This window comes from Nomia melanderi, unplaced genomic scaffold (assembly GCF_051020985.1).
Source record: "Nomia melanderi isolate GNS246 unplaced genomic scaffold, iyNomMela1 scaffold0014, whole genome shotgun sequence".
In the NCBI taxonomy this organism is placed as follows: domain Eukaryota; kingdom Metazoa; phylum Arthropoda; class Insecta; order Hymenoptera; family Halictidae; genus Nomia; species Nomia melanderi.
Window position 1 is genome coordinate 5,006,111 of NW_027475130.1, and position 955 is coordinate 5,007,065.

The following is a 955-nucleotide window of genomic DNA, read 5'->3' on the forward strand; positions in this document are numbered from 1 at the left end:
TGGCGCATGAATCTGCGCAGCGGGAACGACCTCGGACCACCAGGGGCCGAGAAAACCACCGTCTCGTGTAGTCAGACACTCAGGGTCAGGGAAAAATCCAATATATATCTGGTGATATCTCGGGTGCTGTTAGAGATAGCGCAATAAATCAAAGTGCATTGTCTGCAGGAGGCCCTAGCGCATGAATCTGTGCAGCGGGATCGACCTCGGACCACCAGGGGCCGCGAAAATCACCGTCGCATGGGGCCGGACTGTCAGGGTCAGGGAAAAATCCAATACATATCTGGTGATATCTCGGGTGCTATTAGAGAGAGCGCAATAAACCAAAGTGCATTGTCTGTAGGAGGCCCTGGCGCATGAACCTGTGCAGCGGGAAGGACCTCGGACCACCAGGGGCCGAGAAAACCACCGTCTCATGGGGCCGGACACTCAGGGTCAGGGAAAAATCCAATATATATCTGGTGATATCTCGGGTGCTATTAGAGATAGCGCAATAAACCAAGGTGCATTGTCTGCAGGAGGCACTGGCGCATGAATCTGTACAGCGGGAACGACCTCGGACCACCAGGGGCCGAGAAAACCACCGTCGCATGGGGTCGGACACTCAGGGTCAGGGAAAAAACCAATATATATCTGGTGATATCTCGGGTGCAATTAGAGATAGCGCAATAAATCAAAGCGAATTATCTGCAGGGGGCCCTGGAGCATGAATCTGTGCAGCGGGATCGACCTCGGACCACCAGGGGCCGAGAAAACCACCGTCTCATGGAGTCGGACACTCAGGGTCAGGGAAAAATCCAATATATATCTGGTGATATCTCGGGTGCAATTAGAGATAGCGCAATAAATCAAAGTGAATTATCTGCAGGGGGCCCTGGCGCATGAATCTGTGCAATGGGATCGACCTCGGACCACCAGGGGCCGAGAAAATTACAGATATTCGGAATCCGTCACC